Raw genomic sequence first — 27727 nt, 5'->3', positions numbered from 1 at the left:
AAATTGGGTTTTGTGTTTAATGTTTTGCTGAAGAGGTCTCATACAGCAAAAACATCCTCAATTCTATGTTGATTTTTTTTGTGGAAACATGGGAATTCTTTTCTCAACAATAGGATTATAATGGATCAACAAATTTATCCAGCTTCTCCTTCTGAATATTCCAAATATTAATGAATATATTGAGCTGATGGTGGGGTTAGTGATGCATTTTAGAAATGTTAAAATTTCATATAGTCCTGCTCTGTTCATTTAGTTATAATGAAGAAGGCTGTATTAGGGATAATTTAGATAATCTGCAGGGGAACTAAAGCAGTGACTGTGAAGGAGAATGTGGCCTGTTGTCCCCCTAGGCCATGGAGCACTCCATTTGCTGGAATAGCTCCTAACTGCTATTTAGTGGGCAGCTAGTGGAAAATAAAATTGCTTCAGGCAATTGAGACTCTTATTCTGTATTATTAATGTTTGCAGTCTGGGTGAAGATTAGGGTAAACTAACTCCATTTGTACTAAGGGGAGAAAATAAGAGGCAAAAGGAAAGGGACGAAAAGATCGGTATCATCTTTTGGCAAGATTTCTTTTGGAGGTGGGGGATTGTTTATTTGTGTTGGCTCAGGTTTTTTGCTGAGGGTGGATGGAGGTGGTATTGATGGTGAGTAGAAGTAGTAGCTAGGACACCTACTGCTGCTTCTGGAGACAGTGACTTCTGCTGTCTAATGGTCACCCACTAGTGTCTTGTTGATCAAGGTGATAATCCCTGGTTTGCAGGAACATGGACATCTGTGAAAAACTGAAGGAAACAGAAAAGCATTTTGTAAAAGGAACATTTCACACCCTGGAAGCTGGCTGAGTTCACCATAAGTGTGCTGAAATCCTCTGGGGCAATAAGAACATAGATTGTGTATGCTAGCAAGTGATGGGATTAACAGGCTAGGTTCCCACTAAGGAAATCTGAAAGCTTTCAAATTCTCTGGGTTGGGTTTTTTTGGGGGTTTTTGTTGTTGTTGAGTAAAGAAGCTAAAACAAAACCAGCTTTAAGGTGTTGAGATGATGAAATATTATTAATCTATATAAATTGGATCCAGAGCAACTTGTTGATCTGGGAATCCATGTGTCCATTATGCCTAAACCTTTTACAGACATATGTACTATTGATAAATATGGTGGTGAGAGGAAAAACAAAATAGTGATGTATAAAAGATACTGGAGTCTAGGAGGGTTGTGGAAGGAGTCCAGCAGGGACCCTTTTCTTCCAAGTTCCCCACATACTTGCCCTGGGAGGAGACTTTCATCTTGTATAAAGTAGATTTCCCCAAATGGTGTCATCTGTGAACTGGCTGCCCTTAGGATACAGAGAGGGATGCTTTGGAGACTACACAATGTTTTCAGCAGGATGGTATAATGATCTTGCCTCGGGCGAGTTTTTCTGTTCCTTCCTGCTCAAATTCACTGTCAGCTCTTTTCTCAATGTGCCACCTGCTCTCCTGCAGACTGGATGTTGCACATAAGCAGTACATGTGGTACATCTCTTCTTGGAAATATCTTCCAAATTGTGCATGGCTTTCCCTCCTGACACCTCCTGGTTCTTGACCAGGTTGAGTAAGAGTCTGCAAGACTTCATCAAGAAGAGAAAACAGTGTGGTTTAGAACATGTGAATGAGAGCAAGTGAACTGGTTAGTATTCCAGCCTAACATGCAGATAAGCACTGAATAAGGATATTAGAGTTTATGTTTCTTTCCCAGACAAATGTCATGCTGAAATCACGGGGTTGGGGTACGTGGTGGTGTCTGTTTGCTTGCAAAAAAGCACATGTCTTCAGGCAGATGCACCATCCTAGACAGACCTCAAAGTTTTTCAGAATCAGCATAAATCTTTGGAGATCTTACTGATCATTGTGTCTGGAATGAATCCATAACTACCAACTGCAGCGTTTAATTCTAAATTCTATGTGATTAATTTTTATTTTAAATAAGGTGGATTGAGCAGGCACATGCAAATGTTGACTTTCCTATTAGCAGAAGGGAGTTGGAAGACACATGAAATGAAGGTTAGTAGTCAATCAAAGCCAGAAATCTGTGTGTTGGGATTGCTGGGAACCAACAAGCAGCAAACTGCAACTTTTGTTAGCATCCTGAGTGGTTTAGGTTTTGTCTGTGAGAACATGGGGGAAGATGGGAAGAACTCTATATCCGAAAGCTATCAAGAAAAAATTTAGGTGACAAGTGAGATAAACCAACTACATGTCATAATGAGAGCTTTCTTTGGTTTCTCACTGGTTCAGTTTTGAAGTGTCTTGTGTCTATAGGCAATGGATATCAAACAAATGTCCCACTATGAAGCAGACAATAACTGGCATGACTTTCTCCTTTCAAGCCCTTGCCACAACAGAGGTATGGCTGTACTGTCTAATTATTGCTTTGCCATATTGTTTTCCATTTGAATAATTTCCTTTTGTTGCATTGGCTGTGGTACATTGTGCTGTTCTACAATGCCTAATCTGTTGTGTAAGTTTAAATGTACTTGGGCACATTGCTGGAGTGGGAAGGGCTCACTTGACAATATAAATTCCATTTGTCCCTGATTTTCAGTACTACCTTCTACCATCACACCTTTGATATTGGTGGCTTTTGTGGTGGCTTTTTTTTTTCCTCATTATGAGGCTTTGATTCTTCTGTTTGGAGAGGACTACTCTGAACTTATTGAAGGATATTTTCATTCCAAAAGCCTGCACTGATTTCCACCCTCCCACCCCCCCCTTCCTTAAGCAAATGGCTTTACTTTTAGGGTGTAGTGTTTGGGGGGTTTTTTGAGGCCAGAAATGTCTTTAGTAGGATTCTGCAGCATAATTCCACTTTCTAGCCAGTGTCGCCTTCTAAGGCTGATCTTAGCCTTTGGGGAGGCCCGCAAAACAAGATTTTTCTCCCCTCCATCTCCTAAACACTGGCCCGTGGTGTGCTGTGTGACCAGTCAGATAAAGGCCAGCTGAGAATTCTCAGGACTGACAAAAGGAGCAGACATAGCTAATGGTGGTTCAATAAGAAATTAATCCACTATCTGCTGATATGGTTTACCTCATCCTTTTTCTTCAGGGAAAAATTGATCCCTGATGTCCTTGATGCCATGATGTCCCGAAGTATCAAATTGCTGTGAATGCATAGTATTCAATGCTAATGAACACAGTGGTTGTACGTACATTGACTGTTCCATGTGCCTAATTTGCTACAAGAGCAGGCAGGGGCATTGCTGCTTCTTGGCAAACGGAGAAGCTGTTTTAAAGATTAATGCTGAACTTTCTGTTGGGAATAGGTTTCCAGGCCTCTTGAGGTAGGTTGTGTGGCCTGTAACATAGCTGAAATCATGGCTAAAAGTCAAGCTGCAGAGGCAAGAATCCTTTTCAGCTGATATTGATGGAGGAGAGTTGGCTGGTCCTGTCCTTTTAGCCACAAATCTGTTTGGGGCCTTTCTGACAAGAGAGGCTTCTGCCTGTCCCCAGAAGGAGCTTTGGGAACCTGCAAGAGGTATTAACTACAATGCTGTGGAGAACAGGAGATAAACAACCTGGCTATTGGCTTTCCTTAGCTTTCATTTTATAGGTTAGCTTTACAAAGAATTGTTGGCGTGGCGTTGTGTTGTTTTGTAAATTGAAAGCTGAGGTTTTCCTTTAAACTTCTAAATCCCAAATTCAGTGTTAGATGGGCATATCTTTGATGGCCAAGGACTATCTTTACTCACCTTCGGTATTTTTTATCCATTCTCTCTTTTCACAGAATCACAGAATAGTTGAGATTAGACAGTCTCAGGGGGTTCGTTCCAGTCTAACCTCCCCCAGTCAAATAGAGTCAGCTGGAGCATGTTGTCCAGGACAGCGTGCAGCCAGATCATAAATATCTCCAAGGATGGAGACTTCACAAACCTCTCTGGGCAATCTGTTTCAGTGTTTGATCACCTTTGCAGTAAAAAAATTGTTCTGCATTCACATGGAATTTCCTGTGCCCGTTGCTTCTTGTCCTCTCACATGGCACTGAGACAAGCCTGACTCCATCTTTTTTTAAGCCCTCCCATCAAGTGTTTATACACGATGAGATTCCCACCCCTGAACCTTCTCTTCTTCAGGCTGAAGAGTCCCAGCTCTCTCAGCCTTTCCTTGAACGAGGCGCTCCTGTCCCTTTACCATCTTAGTGGCCCTTTGCTGGACTTGCCCCAGGCAGTCCATGTTTTGTGTTGGGGCACCCAAAACTAGAGACAGCATTCCAGATGAGGCTTTACCAGTGCTGAGCAGAGAGAGGATCACCTTCTTCAGCCTGCTGGCAATGATTTTCCTAATGCAGCCCCGGATACTATTTTCTCTCTTTGTGGCAGCTGAACAAATCTAATTTCTAATCTTGAGTGTTAAACATAAAAAGATTTTCAACGCTAAATAGCACTTACCCTTATGGATTAAGAGAAGAATATTTAAGCTGCTGTGTAATCACCATGTCAGTAATGCTTAACAGGACATGATTTCTGTAATGTTTTATGTCCTATTCGGCACTGAAATCATTGGATAAAAGAAAAATTGTGACCAAAATAAGCTAAAATGACACTTGTCCTCCATTGCTACCCCTCCCCCCCCCCTTTAAGCTGAAATGAAAAAAATTCACTTGTGGGAGGGAGGAAATATTGGGGATTTTTATCTAAACCTGTTTGATTTCAGTAAAAACACAACTTTGATTTCATCAGAATATTCCTCTTCTGATTGATAGTGAAAACACCAGGTGAGACCTTCAGCATTCATTATTTAGAAACCAAGAGCCTGATCTATGGTTATCAAGACGTGGTTCACTAGCTGAGGAGATGTGCACTTGCTGCATCCTTTTAAAAGTCAGGTCTGCTTTTTGGGTGCTCTGTGAAAATGTGTTGTAGTTGAGCATTGTCATGTTAGAACTGGAGGTGTGGATTTGCAGGGAGGGCAGGGGGCAACGTGCAGTTCTGAAAATGGCAGTTGTCCATCCCAGAACTGAGCTTGTATTCGGCATTTATAACCTCAGATAGACAGGATCTCACAAAGGGAGCTCACGTTAAGACAGGACTTTTTTTGTGAGTCAAAATTTAATACCCCCTTCTAGCGAGGCTGGTAAAACTGGCAGTCAGCCTACAAAGTCTTCGTTATCTCAGAAGTACAAATCCTCCTTGGATTCCTTGTGGGATACTGCAAAATGAAAATCACCCTAACTTCCTTTGATTCTAGCCTACATTGAGACTTATCTTGAGGACAGGAGGGTTGTTGGGCTAGTACTATCCCATTATGTCTGCTAGTCACAGCGAAGATTCAGGTGGTGGATACTGATGTAAAAAATTGAAGTACAGAGAAGCAAGGGATATGGTCTGGTTTTTATTGAAGCATGGTATTTAAGGTTTGAGCACATGCTTTATTTTTGTTGTTTAAATAATACCTAAGAACAACTGTCCTGAGGTACAATTTCCTTCCTTTGTAGGGTTACCAACTCTTTTACTCTGCAGCATGGGATGTGTAGTCTCCTTGTTAGTGAGAACAGTACTGTCATTACGGGATGATCATACAGGAAAATTATGCAGGAACAATTCCAAGCAGACAGTGTCCTGGTACAGTGTGGGACTTCTATTTGAGTCTTGTAAGCTCTTACATATAAAATATTATCACTGTATCAACAAAAACATCAGAGAAAATTTCTTCAAAATGTTATCCTCTAGAAGAGCCTTGCTGAGGGCAGGTAATAGCCAAGAGACTTTGGCTAGATGATCTGTTACTTTTAGGCAGCATGCAGTGACTAATCCACTGGGCTTTATGGGTCTATTTAAATTAGATATATGCAGGCAGTGCATTATTTATGACCAAAAGTATGAATAATTCAACATGCCCACTCTTAGCAGGTATCCAGCTTGTGCCAGAAGCCTGCACTAGATGCTTGCTTTCAGAATTATGAAGAGACTGTCAGATAACAGTCTGTTTTGCTTGTATGCTCCACTTTGCTCTGTCTGCTCTTCCTTTTGTATCTTTCTAGTTTGGCTCTGTCTTTTGTCTGGGGAAGAAGAACAGATGATGTATTCTCTACATTATTCGCTTCATCTGGAGATTATATACTATGTCTAAAACAAATTATGTAAATCTGTTTAGGATCAATGCATTAATTTCATTTCCACTGCTGTGGAGACAGAGGCACGTTCAAGACAAAGGACTTAAAGGCAGCATGACAAAGGGACAGTACAATGCTCCTGGACTAAGAAATCTAGTCTGCTATGTTCCACTGCACAGCTTGGGCTTAGTTGTGTCCTGAGACTAGTTGTGGCCACCCAGCCTTGCTGGAAAGTGTGTGTCATGCATCCTTAGGCTCAAATTTTCGGTCTCTGTGGCTTAGCCTAAATGTACTCATTAGGTACAGTATCTGTGTACGGACACTTGGATACCCGATGCAGAAATAGGCTGTGTGTGCAATGGGCGCAGACTACAGTCTGAATGTCACCCACAAAAAGCTGGCATTCAGACCACCATATTGTATAGTCACACAAGGCAGTTCTCAAAGGTTATCAGCTCAAAGCCAGTTGCACTGGGACACTGAAATGCAGTTACTTCCAACATAAATTATTTCCCTGCCAAACTTTTCTTTCCTTCAGTCCCACCTTAGTGATATCTAAAATCCAGAGGCTGTAGAAAGAATTCAACTACCTACTCTCTGGCTCTCTTGTCTTCTTATAATCAGTGACCTGAGTTAGGGCCTTCTAGTAGGAGGTTTGCTGCTGCTGCTTGTTCTCTGAAATTTGGACACCAAGTTGAGTGCAAGCAATATAGTATACTAAATTTATCTGTCCGTTCTGAGTCTGAGTGTCTCTAAGTGAGCTTACAAGACTATTACTTGTTTCTGCCCAATTCCAAAAGTAACCAGTTAATTGCAGTCATATTTGCAAACACTAGACATCCTGAACGATTTTGGAAGGAAATAATTCTTCAGAACACATGACATGCTGGGTTGTTTCAGAGAAATAAATGCAGCAGAGATCTCCAGGTTCCCCGCAGTTGAAAACAGAATGCGAGTGCTCTGGCTGCCAGCATTGTTATAAAATCCTTAGCTGACTGTTACTGACTCATTGAAGAATTGTTGAAGTGCTTTGCTGGGAACTAAAAATATCGATTCAAGCTCCCTATCTGTGTGGCTACAGATAATTTGTTATTTTCTGTGTCCCGGGTTCCAATCTGTACGTCTGCATAATAATGACTCCGTAATCAACGCAGTAATATGAAGGGTAAAATACACCAAAGGTACTGAAGCACTTGGGTATCGTGGTTTGGAAGGGAGGCAGAGTTAGCTAAATATGATAAATACAGTATTTCTACAACAGCTCCAGAGAGATCGCTCCTGTAGCCACTGAAATACAGCAGTTAGAAAGTACAGCCAATTTATAACAGTGTATAGCAACGTTACGCAACTTTAGGTACAAACTAGGATTAAAACATCCTGCAAAGATGCTGCACAGAATTGTTAGGCCAGATGATTATGACAGCTCGGTGTGGAAAATTGCAAGTGCTCGAGGTCTTGAGGTGTGTCATAGAGTCTTTAACAACATAAGATCTTAGTAAAGTGTTAGACTGACTAATGCTCTTGGGTGTTGCTTTAGAACAAAAGAAGAGAGAGAACTTGCAGTGATCAGTCATTCCTATGTACCTAGTTTGTCTCCTGCCTGCCTCCTCGCCCCACCCAAGATCTCTTATCAAAGTGCTGACCGTAGCTGACATGGCTTAGGAAAAAATCTAAAAGAATCACAGAAGCCGTAGAAAGTCCATGTAGGAAAAGAAGGTATTCTCTGGCAGTATGGTGGTATTCTTAACTGGGAATAAGCAATAAGATCTATTTCAAATCCTATCTTAAAAAAATCCAGACAAACTAGTAGGAATTCTTCATGATACGTTTTTTCTGTTTTGGCATCTTAATGATTGCTTGTAATTCCCCCGTGCATGTGCAGTCAGTCAATGACAGAATTGTTTCACAAGTTTCCATTGTTTTGCTCCATCAGAAAAGACAGCTTCTGTGCTCCAACATGAGGATTAAGCTCATTGTGGCAAAAAAACCAGAAGATAAAAGCCTCACAGAATTGTGGTGTGATCTCTAGATGAAGTTTCAATCCTTCTTGGTGGTGGCATTGGGCTGAGAAGGGAAAATTCCTCCCACATACAGTAAATGATGAAAGAACAAAGTCCCCTTCATAATGCGTAATCTGAAGCTGAGGTAGGACATAGGCATAAAAGGTTTGCGATGGGATGAGAAGTATATGGTGTAACATACAACTTTGGTCACTGAGTGACCTTAGTGGTTCTGCTGTAAGATCCTCTTTTGCTCTACAAGGGGAACCAATGAGGGGGGGAAATTCTAGTCCATTGACAGCTTGCATATGAAATTTACAATCTGAAAGCAGAATCTTAAAGTCTCTTCAGGGGAGGAGGGCATGAGCTTTCATTAAACCCTGTTACAAGTTCAGGATGGCCAGTCACAGATTCTCTGCCCATATAGAGCTGTGCTGATTGATGAGCTCTGGGAGCCAAATCTTGGGTAACTCCAAACTTAATTTCCATCCACTGCTTGTTTTCTTTTAAGGTACTCCTAGAAAACATAAAATATAAGTAATGTGCAAGTGATGAAGGAATTTGGGGCCTAAAAATTTTGTTTGCTGTCTGCATCACAGCCAGTGCCTGTCATTACCTGCTTGTAGGCAAGAGAGACGGAGCTTTTCTAAAAGCTGTATTGGCAAGGTATTTACTGCTCAAACTCCTACTTCTTATAGGTACTTGGACCCCAGTAGCATGCTGTGATGGATTTGTATGTCAATGTTGCCACCATAAATCCAGAATAAAGTTTTGTAAAGAAGAAATAGATAGGAAATTAAATGTATGTGTGCATTGGTTTGGTTTAGGCTCTGTACATTTAGCATTCTCTGATCACTACAGAATCAAAATAGTTTTTAAATAATGGGATATTTATTCCCATAAAACCCTATCTGTAAAAGTGAGATAGTGCTCCTCTGCTTATCTGGGGAACCAAGGCACAGCAAGATTAATGCAGAATTTCTTTGGATGGAATGAGGCTGGTTTTAGCGTGTGTTTCCAGGGTAGGCTTCTCGGAATACGAAGTATCTAGAAGGCATTGCAGGGAGAGATCTGTATTAGGTGCAGTAAAAATCAGGCCCCCACTTCTGCAATTTCTGCCACATATGATTGGTCAGGTTGCATGTGGAAGTGAACAAGTTGGAAGGTATGTATGCATAAATGTAAACGAAGGAGAAAGTGCATCTAGATGAGTAAGAACTTTAAATGAGTAAATGCTCCACAATGAAAACACTCCCAATCTGAGAGAGACTGGCTCAAACCGAGGAGGGAAAACCAAGAAAACTCTCCAAAGGACTACTATCAGTTGTGAGTAGTACCCAGTGTAGCGTTAATTGTTCATCCAGGAAACCACTGTGTGTGTAGAGCAGAGGGGACAAGCACAAACCTGTTCTGTCTGTGCCCATTAGCGACCCTTGGCTAGCCACAGGGTTTGTGAGAGCTTTGCTGATCTTATTGCATACGCTGCTTCCTACATCTGACATCATGCTCAGATGTTTCCATCCCAAAATAAAAAAAGATATCTAATATAATTTCTTTGATACTGGGGAGTACGGGTGTTACCACTAATTTCCCTGAGGGCTCAGAAAACAGAGCAAGATAGAGGAAGGAGTTGCATTTGTTGAATGCAACATGCCTGATGATCTGCGCTTTGCAGGAGCACATATTAGATTCTGCACTTTGACTTAAAAATCTATTGGTAGATTGACAGCAGCAACTCCGTGGTTAGGAGCCAGAGGAGGGCCACCTATTCCCCACTACCCCCAGTGCAGCTCTGTGAATGCCACAGTGTGAACTCCAGTGTGTAGTAGAGAGCCTTCCCTTACGAGTTTGCATCTGGATTGGATAGCAGTTACTTAAGCTCATTCCTGTCTGATGGATCTTTGGGGGATTAGCTAAAATAATTCTGTTCACTTTCTAGTGGAGAAGAATCTCCATAAGAAGAAAAAGCAGGCTTGCTAGACAGTTTTTGACAGATGCTGCAGAGAGATAGAGACCTTGGTCTTGAATTCCTTCTTTGGCCCTAGATATCCTCTGTCAGGACCACCAAAGCAATGTAGGAAGTCTGCAATTACGCCATCTCCGGCATATCTTCCTCTGGCTTAAATTAAGGGCTTCCTTTGTCAGGGCTATCAATTTGGCAACTTTTTTACCCAGCACTAAATTTACTGAAGGTTGAAGGAAATTGCTAAGCATAATACTTGGATTTATGGACTCTTTCTTGTGAGACGTGTTCCCTTGGAGTATCATTCAGGCTAGGAAATAAGTTAAATGAAGATGTTGTAATCCTGCAGCATGTCAAGCATGATCCTGTGCTGTAAGGTCTTCCTTTCTTAAACAGTGCACGGACTGGAACAGCTCTTACCTTGGGCAACAACACTGAGCTTCAGTTTAAACTTTCCTTCATGTGTTCCCCTCTGATTTCAACACGCTCCCCCAATATATATATTTGCTCCTTTCATTCCTTGCAGTTTTTCACCTAACCACTACTTTTCAATCCTTACTGATGCTTTAAGGCTCAACTTTCATGCTGTCTCTGTTGAACCAGGGCAATGATTGTCTCGGAGCCTTTCTTACGCTTGCCACAGTTTACCTTTGTGTGAGTGTGAGAGCACGGATCCTTCTGCAGAGCACAGTGATTCAGCAAAGTTTCTGCATCTGATTTCTTTGCTGACAAGCAGAACTGGGTTGGAAATTATGGGATGAGAAAGCCAGAGATTTGAGATATTACTGTATCAGATATTCCTATATCAAACTGAGCTTGTTTGAAGTTTTTGAATTAAAAAAAAACCACCTAAAGCAAAGCATCAGCTGAAGCCAAATATTTTATTAAACTTTAACTGCTTCAATTTTAAAGCACTCTAAAGAAAGAGAATTCTTCATTTTTAAAAATGTCAAAACAAAGTGTTTAAATGACCTCAAAATGCTTTCAAGATGCAAATTCAAAAACCACTGAAACTTGGCCTTCTTCACCCAAAAAAACCCCTCTGCAAATCAGTGGATACCCATGAAGCATTTTATGGAAACACTTTCTGACCAGCATTACCACATCTCGGCTGTCCTCACTTTCTCCTGCAATGCTAGTGCTGGACCAGTATAACCATCTTTGCTTCAGTTATGCCTGGTTAATTCCATTCTGCATCAAATTCTGTGGCTGAAGCATGTTAGGTACATTGATATAGCACAGTGAGGGGCCAAGCAGAGCTACCTGTGCTAGTTACAGCACCAGCAGCGTAGCTGTGTTAGTCCTGTGCTGTGCTCTGCCTGCTGAGCAGAGTACACTGCTCTGTGTAGAGTGCCAAGCTAACAGAGGTAGGCTGCTTCTGATACCCCGGCTGGGTTATTTAAAACCAGGTGATGTGCAGATACTGAATACTCAGTTGTTCTGTGTCAGTAATTCCTTTCTTTGTACAGTGGGACACAGCTGAATCGTAGCTTTGTATGGTCGCAGGTATGAGGAAAATCTGAACTGAAATCAAGTACAGCTCTGGCTTCCCTTGTTTCAACAGGTATTCTATTTAGCACACTTTGAATTTCTTGATATATGCCAGACAGAACAGACAATTCTCTCTCTCCCAGTACTGCAAAGTATTGTGTATGCTCATGGTATGGTAATAACCATGCTTAACACAACGAGATAAACATAATTGTAAATGAAGAATTACTGTCTCATGCTTTGAGAGAAGTGCTGGGGAACCACCACCTAGGAGCCAGCAGGGACTAAGCAGAATATCACAGAATGATTTTGCTATTTAGCAAATAGGTAGTGGGACATCAGTCTTTTGCGACAGAACAGAAACCATGCAGATGTATCTATCAGCACTGTGTCCTTGGAGGACTGGAGTACACCAGGAAGACAGTGGCCATCTTCAGTAGGGTTTGCAGTGTCAGAATTAACTGCAGTAGACTGCAGTGAAATACATTTTTGCTGTGAGTTGAATTCAGACTGGACTCCTAAAATGTAGCATTATTTTCTGGTATTTACCCAAGACAGGCTGCAGCTTACTTTTTAAATTGCCTTCTTGTCTGCTGGCAGCATCTACTGAGAGCTGAAATGGCCGAAGAGGGAGCTGATGAATAAAAATTGTTCAGTTGTCCCATTGCTCAGTGGATCAGCAGTCTCCTTGCTCATATCTCACCAAATGACCAAAAATGAGGAAGGCAAGAGACTGAAGACACTACTGGGGTGTAAGTGTTGCACAGTGGGGACTATGCTTTTTGGAGGTCACGGAGCCATTACTCAAAGCTAGTACTGCTGTCTATGCTGTCTATGTGTTTGCAGCAAGAGTGCTTCTCTAATCCAGCCACCTTAGTTGACTGGTGTTTGTTGGGCTGTAGGTATATATATATATTTTTTTGTTGTTGTTGGGGTGGGGTTTTGTTGTTATGCTGTGATGCCAAACAGCTTCTGGCTGTGCACAGCGAGCTGTCTGGCAGAACCTGTGTGTTCTGGCATTGTGTGTTTCTCTGTGCGAAGTAAGGTGGGAGAATGGGGGTAGAGAAAAAGGAATAACCTTAAAACCATTTGGGAGCTGATGTAAAAAAAATTAGGTCATGCTTTGATACATTTTCCTTCTCTTCCTTCCTTCCATTTCTCCCATGTTCTGTCCTACTAGTAGAGGCACGCTGGCATAAACCTAAAGTGGATCAAACTGAGGTTTTCTTATTTGTATGCAAAGCTTCTTTACTTTAAAGGGAGATTTTGGCACAGGGAGGCTGACTCTTGCCCATAAGGCCCTTAAGGTAACCTGAATACCTGCAGCTCATTGATAATCTCCTATTGCTCTCATACTGAAGTGAACTTCTTTTATGTATTAGGCCTGATACAACAGCTTGTGCTCAATGGGATACCCATAGGATGCTGCACCAGGCACTCAGCATCTTGTAGGTTAGTAAGTATTAGACACTGACACTGGATTGAAATGACCTGACTCTGGTGGGACAGGGTTATTAACCCAGAAATATATAATGTTTCTTTCTCTGTTACCACAGCTCTACTTTGACTGAGATACCTACAGAAGGAGGTGGTGGAGGGGGTGGGATGAAGGCGAGCAGGGGTGAAAATGGGGAAATGACTGGGTTTCCATCTTTGTTTCCCAGGCTTTATTCTTGCTGCCAGCCCTGTGCAGGGAGAAGCCAGAGCCCCATATAAAGGTTTATGTAACAAATGCCTTTTTTTTTTTTTTTTTCTAAAGCTTCCTTCAATCATTTTAACCCATGGCTTACAGAGAGTTAAAGCGATATCTCATTGCTATGACTTGGCAATTTTCTCATGGCTTTATGTACCGATGGCGCATGCTGTTTAGATCAGCGGTACCCTTGTCCTTAAGCTCAAGCCCTGGCAACAGTGATGATGGAAATGCCAGTACTGCCTCAATATGTCACTTCACATTGGTCTCCTGAGACAAGAAGGCCTCTTGTTTCCAGAAAGGCACAATAATTTGTGTCAGCTCGTTAAGCTGGCATACTGCTGATTCAGGCATTGAACTCTAACAGAGCACTTTGTCCCAGCTCTGTAATGGCCTGTCCCTTGAATTCCCTAGGGGATAACTGGGATAAGTTCCTGGAGGGAAAGGTCTCTTTGACTCAGGAAAAATTGTTATTGTCAATCCGAATTAAAACTGATGCTGGAAACACAAGATTTGAATACAGCTTTTAATAACTGGAAGGGAAAAAATAATTTATCTTGGGGAGTGTGTGAAGTGTTAAGCTCAGAACAGACTACAGTTTCTGCCTGTATCCAAGTCCACTAGAAGGAAGGATTTAATAGATTAGGAATGGAATTTGGTCACAGCTTTATTAATTCATTTTTAAGACTGAGAGAGGAAATTTTTATCAAAAATACCATAAGGAGAAAACGTTAAGTGACCAATGCAAGAGCTTAGGCCAGATAATTTGCAAAAGGCAGCAGGTAATACAAGAAGAGCTGATTCAAGGAGGTCGAGCAGAACAAGGTTTTGAAGGATTTGTCTGTGGTTTTGGATGATGGGAAGTATTAGGTGTCTTCTGAAAAAAGTATGTAGGGCAGATGTTTGGGATAGTAGATCCTGGCATGTACACCTTTACAGGACTAAGAACAAATGGGTGCAGCATTTTGTTTGCACTTTGTATCTGCTTGGGTTTGTTTAATCCGGTTGCTTTTCAGAAGCCTGAATAGTTGAGACTAGGAGAGCATCAGAGGGGATGGAGCAAGCTCATTCCTTCTGAGCTGAAATGACAGCGAAGAAATCTGGATGAGACTGCTCAATTTTGCAGAGAGATCCTAATGGTTTTGGCCGGGGGGGGGGGGGGCGGGGCTGGGGCTGGGGCTGGGGCTCTTCCACAATAACATTCCTTTTGATCTCTTGGTATTAAACAAACTAACTTTTGCAGATGAAAACTGCAGCACCAGTTTATGTGCTTAATTGGAAGGACTTTAATACAGCTGTAATTTTTATAACCTCTCTCCCCCATGTGCGTTTCACCTGGCTCTTCACCTGCCTTTCCTTTTTACTTTAAATAGTTGCAAATATTGCTAGACAAGCTGAAAATGGTCTCACCATTCAGTTTTCCTATTAATTGGTAAACTAGAAAACCTTTCCATTTTTCGAGTGCTGTATTTTGCTGACTGCTTCCTTCGATTTGGTAGTTTAACAGCATCTATATAAAACCCTCTTATCAATTGCATAGGAGATAACTATTGAGTCACACTTCTGTTTTTCTATATCAAACAAAAAGCTGAGGGGGTTGAGGAACATTTGTTTGTGGCTTTATACACCTTTTCATTTGGCAATCATGAACCAGTTAGGAAAAGAGGCTTTTCTGGGGAAATTAAAATTTTATTGCAGAATCTTGCAAAACTGTGGTTGAAACTCAGTAACCAGTTCAGGTAAAGAGATTGACCTCTTGCTCAAATTTGCAGAAGAAATCCTTAACACATTTATTTTTGAGATTTGTGGTCCCATGCCTGTGCCTTCTCTGCCACCAACTGTTACTTTGGTTTCACTTACACCTACAGAATGCCAAGCCTGAATCTTTGTGGGACCAGAAAATCCAAAATACCATTAGGAAGCATGAGCTTGACAAAATTTCCTAACTTCTTGCCAGAGTTACAGGTGAATTTTGAGATTTATAAACAAATATATCCCCAAAATCACTCAGTTGAGAGTCTATGGTTAATTGTTCTAAAAGACACAAGTGGAAGTTAGTGGCAGTCATCTCCTCCTGTCTTGAAATACTGGTAAAATTTATGTTTACCATATGAAAGTTTGGACATAGACCTAAACTGGATTTTTACCTTGGTCTTTGCAACCAGGAAGAACTGCTTTCAGTAGACCTTGATTGCCACAGCAGGATCATTAAATCTTCTTCAGATTATTTCTGACAGTGATATTGGATACTGGAATGGCTTCCAAGTGCTCTAAATTTTCTTAGAGTAAGTGTAACCGGAATCATTGAAGACTTACAATGCTGTTTAAACCGCTTTTTGATTCCTACCACAGTCTCTTTCTCTTTCCCCACCTCTCAGCATAAGAATCAACTTGGATGTTTCTCATGTATTCTATATTTAAAAGTTATTAGTGACATTTCCTATGCAGTGTTTAATTTAGATGCCATTTTACACAGAAACTTCGAACTCAATGAAGAGATGATTCTTCTGACATAGTGAACTTTCAGTAACAGTAAAGTCAATGATCGGGGTGTCTGCTAATATACCTTCTAGGCACCTGCATTACTTTGCTGCTTTAATAGGTACATTTTCAGCACTTCATTGCTGAATGAATTGAATTCGTATCTCTTCTACTCTTCATTTAACTCTGTTCTTTATTTTTTAACAGTATGCACCTATATAAGCCCTTGAGTAGCGTTCAATTGTTGTATCAGTTTATGGAGAGCTTCTAATAAGTTTGGAGTAGTTTTTAGTTTTTGAATTCAGGCATGAAGTGGCCTTAACAAGCAACTTCTGGAAATGGATTTATGCCTGGTAAATATTGACTACCCTTAGCAAAGTGATAAAGGAGGCCTCCCTGGTCTTAGCGCTAGCTTCCACCTAAAAGAAGGCAGAGTGGTCACCAGCACGTCTTGTAGAAGGGAGTATGTTAAACTTGCCAAAAGCTGTTGGAAGTGGTGCTGCTGCTGCATGCCTTATCTCGTAATCCAAAAAAATGCCTACAGGAGGGTGTTTTGTGTCCTCCTGCAGAAGTATACATTAAGCACGGTTTTCTCCCTGGTAATTGTAGTGACTGGAGTAAACCAGGAGAACACTATAACTGAAGTGGGTTTTATGATAGGTGCTCTAGTTCTTGTAATGTTCGGGGTTTTATAGATATTCTTAAATTTCTAGATTCCCCTCCCCCCCTTCATTTGAGATGACTGATTTATGTGCTTTGCTTATAGGCAAAAAACACTTTCAAACACCTTTTTAACTGTTATGTTCATTTCATGCTGTGAGCTAATTGTCTGGTGATCCCACATAACACATTTTGATCTGTCTATAAATTGGTGTACATTAGCATGTTCTAAAGGTTGAGCAGGATTTTGCTGGAGCAGAAGCATCTGCTCCCTGCTTCGCAGAACTGTAATTACAGGTTCAGGTTTAGACTAACAGAGTCTAATAGATGTAATCCTGCAAAAGAATAGAAATACTTTTCACTCGGGGCCATTATATAAATATCTTTCTAGCTGGGGTTGAAATATTTAGTAATGAGATGAAAACCATTCGGAAAACCTTGTAACAAGAAACAATTTATGTTCAGACACTGGATATAGAATAACTTTAATCACGTTATAATGGACAACGTAATGCAGATAAGCAGCATTACTCTCTGTAGAAAGGTAGTAAGCATCTTACAAAACTTCTCTTCTGATTCATTTTGAGAAGTCTTCTCTTTAAGTGAGATGATATGGAGCCTACCAGTGGCAGACGATATGGGCAGCTCACTACTGTCATGTATGGATTTGTTAAAGTGGTTAAGGTATCAACAGTCTGGTTGTAGCTACAAAATTGGACTACAGATCCAGATCATAGCCCAAACCAATGTGTTTGGGCAGGGGATTTTGGGTCCTCTTTCTAAAACTATGGTTGAGTATTCCAGCAAGAGGCTGGAATTATTATTAGCAAGAACATATGCCACTAACACTGATACTGTGTGTAAAATAGACTTTCTAAATCATGTGTGCCTATATAAAATAAATGTGCTCATGTCCCACTGCCACATTCCTCATTTTCCTAATGTGAAATCAGAGGGATTGAGACTTTTAATTAAGACACCAGAGAAAGGAATGGTTGACTTTGCTAGTGCAAATTAGTTTGAAAGCAAAGAGCTTCCGCTATTCTATTTGCTTGTTAGGACAGACGGTTTGATTTGTTTCCTTGAGACAAAGAACTAATATTGCTTTTAAGTGGGGAAGGGGACACAGTGTCTATTAGCTACATATGCAAGAGGTAACAAAAATGATCTGTTCGAGGGGGGAGAAAGGATCTGATTAAAGTAGGTGTGTTTGTGGAGGCTGAGGAAAAATATGTACCATATAGGAGAGGAGAATTGCTGAGTTTTTCTCTATGGGCTAAACAAGATCTAGCCATTTAGAATTCCTCTGGGTTGTTTGTAAATTTGGGAAGCTATGAGTATTTTGTATGAAACAGTTTTGGTGTGAAACATTGTTCCTCATATGCCCTCAGCTTTGTCCGATTTGAGATGGGAAAGACACAGTGCAGTTTAAACTTAAATCTGGATGTGTGTTTCTCACTTTAAGCCTTTTCTCAACACAGTGCTCAGAAGTAGAACTAAAGCAAAAAAGTTAGTTGTTGGTTTGTTTTTTTTGTTTGGTGGTTGTTCCCCCCCCCCTTCCTTTCTACGGATTGGCATTGTTCAAATGTTGGTGGAATTATGCAGTCCCTAGTGAATTTAAAAGAAGCAAACAAAGCTTTGGCTTTATCCTTCATCTACATTCTAAGATTAAACAGGATTTTAAAGGTACTGAGACATCCCATATCTCATGGGGTCGTAACTGATGCTTGTAGCAATGCAGCCTTCGTGATAGAGGGTGGGGAGGTACAATGTGAGTAACAGTCAAGCCCAGAGAAAAGTACAAAAGTTCGTAGCCTCGGGTGGCACAAATGAGCATTCACTGCAGAGGGGCTATGCTGCCTTACACTTACTGAGGATTTTGCGCTTTAAAAAATTTTCTTTAAAACAAATATTCTCTATCAGATGTCAGGCTCAGTGCTTCAGGTCAAATCAGAACTACAAAACTAACTTCTTCCCATATTCTTTTGCTGCTGAGCTTGCCCAGCACCTTTTGAATAACAAAAGCAACCAAACTTGAACCAAATGAAATAGCTATGAATCAAGCTTATGCTCTGTGTTGTGGAAAAAAAAAAAAAAAAATCAGGATTTTGATTGTTTTATTTATTTATTTACCTACAGTTTCCATAGCTAAATGCAAATGGTGGGAAACACTTGGTTTGCACAGCTTTGTCATTAGAATAATAATACTTAGTAACCTGTACGTCATTTTACAGTGACTGTGGGAGCTTCATCTTTTAATGCAAGCCTGTTAAGGGCTTGGGGTAACTTTTCAGGGTATTGTATAGGAAGGCAGCATACTGATGGGGATTCACACAAACCAGAAAATTCACTAGTAACCTTTCTAAGCGTGTTTTCTTGAACTGTTCTTTCCAGACCCAGGCATCTAACCTCAGGGTTCAGGGAAATATTCCATCCAACTTCATAGCTGTGAGCCCTCTTCTAAAATTAGTTTCATCAAAAAAAAAAAAAAAAGGGCATCAGTGCCTCACTTACTTAGACTTAACAGCTAATACCTGAAACATATGTATGGTTGGTGAGAGACCAAAATTAATATATTTTTTTTTTTCCCCTCTGCTTAAGTTCATACAAAGATAGATGTATTGCTCAGGAGACAGTATTCTGCCCCAAAATGTCTTGTAGTCACCGACTAAGTCTCTGCCTTTCTAGTTTGATTTCACAAGATGCAACAAGTTAAGAATATTACTCTCTAGTATGGCTGTTGGAAGGCACCACTGTTTGTCAGTCCCCATTTCAATATTTTATGGTAAGTGAACGAACTTCTACAGGAGGTGTTGAGATTCCATTGAATATCCTGAAACTTAGTACTTGGAGTACATTGGGAGAACAACTGGATTCACATCTTTACTTGGGATTGGGCAGGTTTGAACTTGTCTCCTATATGGAGAAGGAAAATGTTCTCTCTATTTCAATACTAAGTTTGAGGTGGGACACTTCATCTTCTATGCTGCCTGTGAGAGGAAGATGTGCTCCTAGAACACTAAACGTTGCAGAGAAGTATGACACAATGTGCACCCCTGCTAGAACTGTAGCAGCAAGACGAGAGGCTCTCAATTTGTGTCATGCTCTGTGGCCACTAGCAAAAAGAATGAAAATGGGGGACATAGGGACATACAGGATCAGTGAAAAAGAAAATTGTAGTGGCACCTAACATAACAGCTTGCCCCGTTTGCAACTGTGGCCCTTTTGCGCCTTTCCTCTGTTCTCTTCTTTTTCTAGGTGTATCTAAAAAGGGATGTTTGGGTTGAATTTTAAATGACAAGATGCAGTCTGTACCGTAAACTGTTGTTAGCACAGTGTTTTGTTGGTTGAAAACTGGCAATGTGGTATGCAACTGTGAGCTGTGTTGGCAACAAAACTCTAATGCTTCTGCTTCTTGTTTGGAGAAAAAAAAAAAAAAAGACAAGACCATGAGTTCCTATTGTACTTCACTTGAAATGTGATAACAATCCCAACACTAATTAAAGGCTGTGTTTAGGAAGGAACTTGATGATATGTGCTGTACTTTTATTTGATTTTTTTGTGGCTATAACATACTGGCAAATACTTCAATATTACACTTAGGCTGAGATAATTGAATGAAAAGGAGCTTATTTCTAAATGATTGTCTATAGTGGCATCCAGTATGTACTAAATGCAAAGCTTTGGAAATTCAGCTTGGCCCTGTCCTGAGTTTCCCCATACAGAAATTATCTCAGTTATTCCGTATTAAAGTGCTCAGCAAAAAGGGGTGCCCTGTTACTGGTTAGCTCAGATAACTACTATAGTAAATAAAATGAATGATAATAAAAAGAGCAAACAGGAGAGGTCTGGACTCCTGAGACTGCTGTACTAATCAGAAGTTCAGAAGTTCCTTTCCCAGTCATATCGGTGCTTCAGGAGTGATGGACTTTGTGGGCATACTCAGCAAGGTATGCATCTTTAAGTGGAAAACAAATGCCTCTGTGATCAGTGTATTGGTTTCCCAGACAATTTCTCTCTGCTGTGGCATGGAGCAAATTTGCTTAGTTGTGGTAGATGTGTGTATTGTGAGTACGGGAGCAGGAATACAGTTGTGTGCATGCAACCTGATTTGAGATTTCATCTAGTTATGATTCAGTTGTGCCACTTAATTACTGCATTCTCGGGTGTTCTGTAATAAATGCATTTTCTTAACCTATAGTCTCTGAGCTGCTAGACTAAGAATTCTGTTATAATTGAAAAGCTATTTGGGAACACTCCAATCTTTTTTTGAAGTGAAAACTGCAGAGCAGCATACTAAGAAAGCAATTTATTTGAAGTCAGAGGGGCAGGTCAGTCACTCTGTTTCAGATTGTCAGTGTGGTTTCAGTAGGTTTGGGTCTTTTTGATTAGGATTGGGGTGGGAGGGGAGTTGATTGGGGTTTTAATGGACTCCAGGTTGTGAGCTATCTCATCTGAAACACTCACTGTTCACACAGCAGTCAATTTGAAGCATGTAAGGTACATCACAGCTTTTCATACAGAATCCACATAACCTCAACAGTAAGATAATTCAGAAAGTGGTGTGCATTGTGATCTGCTATTTTCTGCCTCTGTTGAAAGTCAAGAAAACACTGAAAAACAGTTTGTATGCCCTTGGGATACGATTTCACTACTGTTGTCTAAAAACATTATCAAATCTGTAGTTTTGGGAAAGGCACTCTAGCATGTAAATGTGTTTTATCTTCTTTTCAGCTCTTATACTTCTAAGCAAGAATCTATAAAATTAAGTACCATTATGGAGGTTGAAATTGAAAGGCTTCCCTTTATTAAACAATGAAATCCATATAAGTACAATTTAACTTGTAAAAATGATTCCTGCACTAATCATGAGGAAAAAGAATCCCTAACTGGGGAAATTCTGAATGTGAATTTATATACGTTTTGTCAAATGCATTACAGCTATGGTATGCCTGATGAGACACATTAAATAGAATATAATGATGTCCATATTCAATAAGAATATGGACAAACAGAAATTTTGCTACGCTTGCTTAGGGATTTGCATCCTAACAGGTAATGGTTGGATCTATTCTCCTTGAGCTATCTGGGCATTGTCACTTGATTCACTGCTTATTGCAGGTGGCTAGGAACTGGTGGTAGTTGTGACACAATTTTGTTTTGTGGCTTTTAGTATTCTAGAAGGCGTTAGGCTGTTTTGCAGCTGACAGATTGAAGTTAGTGGGATTTGAAGTAGATATTTTATGGATTGAGTGTCTTCATGTGACTGAGAAGCAGGAGATTCAACTTTTCCCATACAGTGTCTCCATCCTGTCAAAAGCTGTTGTTGTGGTTTAACTCCAGCCAGCAACGAAACACCACGCAGCCGCTCACTCACTTCCACCCTGACCCGGTGGGATGGGGGAGAGAATCAGAGGGGAAAAAAAAAAAATTAAAACTCATGGGTTGAGATAAGAACAGTTTAATTGGACGGAAAGGAAGAAACTAATAATGATAACAACAATAATAAAATTACAATAATAATAATAATAGAATTGGAATATACAAGTGATGCACAATGCAGTTGCTCACAGCTCGCTGACCAATGCCCAGTCAGTTCCTGAGCAGCGATCCACCTTCCCAGCTAACTCCCCCCAGTTTATATACTGGGCATGACGTCACATGGTATGGAATACCCCGTTGGCCAGTTTGGGTCAGCTGCCCTGGCTGTGTCCCCTCCCAGCTCCTTGTGCCCCTCCAGCTTTCTCGCTGGTTGGGCATGAGAAGCTGGAAAATCCTTGACTTAGTCTAAACACAACTTAGCAACAACTGAAAACATCAGTGTGCTATCAACATTTTTCTCGTACTGAATCTAAGACACAACACTATACTGGCTACTAGAGAGAAAATTAACTCTCCCAGCCAGAACCAGGACAGCTGTTCTGTGTATACTGTAAGTAAACCAGCTGTGCTGTTCAAAGACCATGGGACAGAAGAGGAGATGTAGGGTGCAGCTGCAAACCACAGTCCTCCCTGACACCCCAGTTTAGGTGCTGTCCAAGTTGCCTCGAGGATTGATCCTGCCCATTGGCACAGGGCTGCGTGCCTTGAGGAGGGCTAGTTAGGAAGAGCGTACGAATAGAAATTGTCTTGAGCATGGGACAGAGGTGAAACACACAGACTTTCATAGCTTCTGGGTCACAGTGGGAGAAAATCTGAAGACTAATGATTAGCACCTTCTCTTGAGAGCGAGGTGACCAGTTCTGTTCACCGAATGGTGCAGGTGAGTACCTTAGTGGTAGAAATACTGAAGAAAAGGAGAAACATCCCAGGCAGCACATGTTTTCTGGGAAGTGAAAGGCAGCTGGAGTAGTTGAACCGCAAATGTCTTGCTGGGTCATTCTTCAATGCCTGGGGTGGAGGATGCCCAGGCACCAGACACCGAGCAGTTTAATTACCACCAGGACTCGGGCTGTGCTGTGTTGTGCCTGTCCAGTGGAAAACACAAAGTGCTACACAAGTTTAGTTATCTCTGGAGTGGCAGCTGAGCAGGGGTGTTGAGGATCTAAATGGTGGGTTTATGTGTTTAAAGTGGTACTTAAATAGTTGGGTCCCTCTGTGAACCTAGCTGATAGTGCATTAGAAACTTTGAAAATATTTACACTACAGCCTTGCAAGCTCAGTGTTTGATATAATTTTTCCTTCTAACTAGTTTTATGTATTAAGGAAGCAGAGAAATAAAGAATGTGTGATAACCTTTTTTTTTTTCCTTAAATTAACTCCTCTTGTACCCACTTATAAGAAGTGAACAAAAGCTTAGTGTAAGTTATTTTTATAAGTTGGGATAATCCTTATGTGATTTTTACATTCAGTTTGCCTCGTTTTCTATTTATACAGTGAAAAGACAGGTTATGTATTGGCACTAGAATTTCCAGCTGGGCTCTGGAAATACAGCTGTCCAGCTGGCTCTGACTCATTTTTACAAATAAAAATGCTACAATCTAAAGTCTAATGAGCTGTGTGCCTGCTGCATGTGAGACAGGGAGCTGTACCTGTAACCTGCAGCCTGCCTATGCAGACAAATGAATTTTCCTTTCTGGCAGCAACAGAGTTAATCTGACTAGATAAATTACTGCAGTCGTAAAATTGGGGAGTAATCCTGGGTCTGCATATTCTGCAATTCTGAGAATTCCTAATTCAACTAGAAAACAATTAGAATATTTAATAGGTGGAAAGATGCGAGAAGTACAGGTTTAAAAAAATATATACCTGTACATACTTATTTGCAGGATACTTCTGATGAGTTAATTGTTAAAATGATGATTTATGTTAACTTCTTGTATTTATGATTGTAAGTTTTTGAAACAGCAATCTAATGCCATAAATGTGGCAGCTTTTGTTGTAAAATAAATGGGAATGAACTACAGGCTTTTTGTTTAGTGGGAAGTTTTATGACTTCTAAAGAATATATTTTCTTACATTCTCAAAACCAAGAAAGCGTTTTAGTTTTCCTGTAAAATAAAATTCATGTAGGAAAGCTTTTACATATTGGGTGACTTAAATTCTTTTGGTCTTGATTAAAATCAAAACATGCCACCCTAATTTGACCTCTTAATGAATTTTATGGAACTTCTAAAATTAGTTTAATTTAGGCATGTTGTTTTGGACCAAAATCAAAATGTTCTGTTCTCAAAAATGTCAAACAGGATGCTTTTAATGTTTCTCCTGTTTCCAAAATGAAACTTTGAAATATAAAGATTGATGAAAATGTTTTCTAGATGAAAACAAAGTTGGCAAATCTTTAAACCAGTTCTCTCTAGGAATAAAGTTTTAATCTTACACTGTTGTTCAGCATGTTTTTTAAGGTCATATCTAAAACCACAGGGAACAGGGGATTCAGACTCAGTAAAACAGTTCTGCAGCACAGCTAAAATGTGTGGTGCACTTTAAAGAGTGTTTCCTGATGTGTGAGAGTGCATTTTCAAGGCTTTTCATCATCTAGACAAAAATTAATTTTGTCTCTTTGCATATGAGCCCAGCTACAGGCTAGCAAAATTCAGTTTAGTGACAGCAGGGTGATTTCCAGGAATTGGAGGTAAGCATCTATTCCCCTCCTTGTAACCTATGTAACTTCACTGACTGGTGGGGGGGAGTTTGTAGTAGGCTTTCATCCCAGCGATAACAACGTGAGTTATTGACATAATCCCATCCACAGCATGCATTCCACTTGACAGCTATCACGGAATCATTGAGGATGGAAGATCACCTTTGGCGATCACCTAGTTCAACCACTCCTGCCTTAAGCAGGGTCAGCTAGAGCAGGTTCCCCAGGACCATGTCTGTGGGTTTTGAATATCTCTCAGGATGGAGATTGCACCATCTCTCTGGACAACCTGTTATAAACTCATAGAATTATAGAATGGTTTGGGGTCAAAGGGACCTTTAAGGGTCATGTAGCCCCACAATAAGCATGGATGTCTTCAACCAGACCAGGTTGCTCAGAGCCCTGTCTGACCTGACCTTGAATGTTTCCAGGGATGGGGCATCCACCACCTCCCTGGGCAACCTGTGCCAGTGTCTCACCACCCTCATTGTAAAAAAGTTTCTTCCTTGTATCTAGTCTGAATCTACCCTCCTGTAGTTTAAAACCGTTACCCCTTGTCCTATCGCTACAGGCCCTACTAAAAAGTCTGTCCCCATCTTTCTTACAAGCCCCCTTGACGTACTGGAAGGCTGCAAAAAGGTCTGCCCAGAGCTGAACCTTCTCTTCTCCAGGCTGAACAACCCCAACTCTCTCAGCCTCTCCTCATTAGGAGAGGTGTGTTCCAGCCCTCCAATCGTTTTTGTGGCCTTCCTCTGGACCTGCTCCAACAGGTCCATGTCTATCTTGTACTGAGAAACACTGTTCCAGTGTTTGACCACCCTTGTGGTAAAAAAAGTGTTCTCCTGTTTTTTCAGATTATGCCCATTGCACCTCATCCTCCCACTGGGCACCACCGAGTAGAGTCTGGCTCCATCATCTTTACACCCTCCCATCAGGTATTTATATACATTAATAAGATGCCCCTGAGCCTTCTCTTCTCTAGGATAACCAGTCCCAGCTCTCTCAGCCTCTCCTTATATGACAGATGCTCCAGTACGTTTATCATCTTGCTGGACTCTTTCCAGTAAGTCTGTTTCTGTCTTGTGTTGGGGCACCCAGACCTGGAGACAGCACTCTAGCTATGGCTTCACTAGCGCTGAGCAGAGAGGGTCACCTCCCTCGACATGGCCTGAATATTATAACAACAATATAAATGGCTGGTTAAAGCTACATTGTGTAAGGGCTGATGACAGAAGCCCCCACAGTTCTGATAAATGTCATATAATTACAGCAGATGCCCTTCCTCTTAAACAACAGATCTATCCCATTGTGCTGATGAAAAATACAGTTTCTTCTTCCCTCCTTGGACTGCTGGCAGGTGTAGATTACTCTGAGGTTTGGCTGAAGGACCAAAGGGAAATGAGTGTAACTAACTTTTATAACCAAGAGTGCAGTTCTCTTGCAGGAGGCTCCCTGAGCAGCTTCCACCAGAGGATAGAGAACTTCTGCCAAAGGACACTGGATACAGCTACCCTAAAAAATTGACTGTCACAAAAAAAAAAAAATCCTTTGGCATGCCCCAGGAACATTTGTACACAGCTCTGAGGAGTGCAGTGCAGAAAAGTCAGCTATGATCCCAAACACAGTGCAGCTGCTTTAGCACACCGATGCAGCCATGAGGTCTGCCACAGGCATGCCATCGTTCAATTCGGGAGGACTAACCAGTGTTAGCTCAGTAATCTCCACTCAGGCATGGAGATAAAATTCTTTGTCAGTAAAGCAACAATTCTCCTTAAGAGGTAGTTTTCTCATTAGAGGAATTTATTGTCTTATCTAGGGGCAATTACATTTAAACAGAATCAGACTTAAGGCAGTGATTCTGTTAGTTCCATTAAAATATCTCTTACAAAGTCAATACTTCCTGGAAGTTTAAAACAAACATGATGCGCCCCCCCCCCCCCCCCCCAATATCACCCCACCCACCATACAATCATGTAATCTGAATGCACAGTAAAACTGGGACTTTGACTGGTATCTGTGCATGCAGAGGCAATAACCTGACACCAAATCTTCACTTCAACTGAGCCACCAATTATCACAGACAGCTCAAATACCAAGTTTAACATCAAATTTGTGCCCACACATGTTTAAAGCCAGGTATTTTCCTTATTTTTTTTAAATTTCAGAATAGAGATAAAAATCAATTTGCAATGTTTGACTCTAGAATTAAACTTACAATTTGAGCTCCTGCCTGCCCGCCTGTATTTCCCCTCTTTTCCCTAGAAGCCAAAGTCTGGCTTGAACCAGATATATTAGCTATACTTCTAAAATGCAAAGGGCCTGAAATAAAAATGGATATATGGCTAAACATTTCCTAAAGGTTGTTCTGAAGATATCTGTAGGTATAGAAAAGCTAGTCTGAATGTATTCAGTGTTGGTGGAAGTTTCAGATCAGTGTTACAGCTGAAGGGTGATTTGAAATGTAGTTTAGCCCATTGACCCACAGAACTAACCTGTGAGAGATTTTGGTCTGAACTACAGTTTCCAGTGTATAAATTAATTTTTTTTCCAGCATCTAAGACTAAATTTGTGGCTTACTCCCAGCAGTACTGAGGTCAACTCACAGACTTGCACCAAAACCATCATAAAACCTTACGGTTTGTTGCGAGGACATTTTCTTAAATCCAAACCGTATTGTTTTCAGCTGAGTTTTGCTTTCAAATTTGGCTTTGTTTGGAACCAAAACTAGAATGAGAAATTAAGGCAGAATACATTTGAGAAAACTGTTCCTAGTGTGAGGGGAGTAGCTCAAAAACAAAGGAAAAACTGTACAAGGGGGGAAATGCTTTATAAACACCCTTTAAGTGTGAAGTTTATCCTGTAGAAAAAGAACAATAAGCTGCAAATTTAATAAGTCATATGCAGAATATGCCTCAAATTGTAATTGATATATTAATTATAGCTATATAAATATAGATATTAAATTATATTATTGATATAATCTACAGAATTTTGCCACTATGAAGAAAGCCCCAAAATCTAGAATGGCGTAAACAAACACTTAAATGCAATTTTGGTGTATTGCCAACTGCAAATCAGTTTGAGGAATACTAAAATTAAGTAGTGGGGCTTATTTTTCTGTGGAAGAATCAGCCCATGAGATGATACCACCCTAATAAGACAAAGTGAAACACGTTCTTCTGTGGCTGACAAGGGACAGATAGCACCAGAACAGTTTGCAGCTGCCAGAATAAGCCCATATCCTTGCATCTGAGGCTTTTAACATTG

The 27727-nt window shown here is 40.7% G+C and overlaps 2 long non-coding RNA genes across 2 annotated transcripts in view; one reads left to right on the top strand and one right to left on the bottom strand.

Moving 5' to 3' along the window:
- Window positions 1–27727, top strand: part of LOC138685534 (uncharacterized) — a 35534-nt gene that overhangs the window by 6175 nt on the left and 1632 nt on the right. The window contains exon 2 of the long non-coding RNA XR_011324841.1: window positions 25315–25395. This is a non-coding gene — a long non-coding RNA (uncharacterized lncRNA). The remainder of the gene's footprint in view (window positions 1–25314; window positions 25396–27727) is intronic.
- The window catches only part of LOC138685532 (uncharacterized), a 44221-nt gene continuing 40959 nt past the window's right edge, over window positions 24466–27727 (bottom strand). The window contains exons 4-5 of the long non-coding RNA XR_011324838.1: window positions 25497–25628; window positions 24466–24749 (exon numbers count right to left, since the gene is read on the bottom strand). This is a non-coding gene — a long non-coding RNA (uncharacterized lncRNA). The remainder of the gene's footprint in view (window positions 24750–25496; window positions 25629–27727) is intronic.

The sequence above is a fragment of the Haliaeetus albicilla genome, chromosome 5 (genome assembly GCF_947461875.1).
Source record: "Haliaeetus albicilla chromosome 5, bHalAlb1.1, whole genome shotgun sequence".
Classification (NCBI taxonomy): Eukaryota; Metazoa; Chordata; class Aves; order Accipitriformes; family Accipitridae; genus Haliaeetus; species Haliaeetus albicilla.
Note: the sequence above shows the minus strand (reverse complement) of the source record. Positions and strands in the feature narration are given on the sequence as shown.